Source organism: Etheostoma spectabile, chromosome 21 (assembly GCF_008692095.1).
Source record: "Etheostoma spectabile isolate EspeVRDwgs_2016 chromosome 21, UIUC_Espe_1.0, whole genome shotgun sequence".
Lineage (NCBI taxonomy): Eukaryota > Metazoa > Chordata > Actinopteri > Perciformes > Percidae > Etheostoma > Etheostoma spectabile.
The window spans coordinates 18,161,109-18,161,581 of NC_045753.1; the positions used below are offsets into that span (position 1 = coordinate 18,161,109).

Genomic DNA, 473 nt, shown 5'->3' on the forward strand with positions numbered 1-473 from the left:
TTTCTTGGTCTTCCAGATCTTTCTTTAACTTCCACTGTTCCTGATGACTGCCATATCTTAATTACATTCCGACCAGAGGATATTGGCATCTGAAAACGCTTTGCTATCTTCTTCTAGCCTTCTCCTGCTTTGTGAGCGTTAACTATTTTCAGTTTCAGTTTTCTAGACAACTGCTTAGAAGAACCCATGGTGCTGATTGTTGGGGCAGGGTCAGATGAGTCTGGGCATTTAAAACCTTAAGATTGACATCACCTGGTCTTTCCAGATGATGATTGAGAACAATCCATGACACTGTCAGGTCTCAGCCTTCCAAAGGGGGAGGTGCATTCTAGAAACTCTGCAGGGTGCCCGAACCTTTGCATAGGCCCTTTTTTTCTGTTATTTTGGAAGCATAAATGATGAAAATAAAATCTAACTTATTATTATTATATGAATGTCTAATCTGTCATTTGATGCCTTTTGGAGATTGTTCC

The 473-nt window shown here is 40.2% G+C and overlaps 1 protein-coding gene across 1 annotated transcript in view; it reads left to right on the forward strand.

Moving 5' to 3' along the window:
* Nucleotides 1-473, forward strand: part of cpn1 (carboxypeptidase N, polypeptide 1) — a 19,391-nt gene that overhangs the window by 18,330 nt on the left and 588 nt on the right. The gene's annotated exons all lie outside the window — the stretch shown is intronic.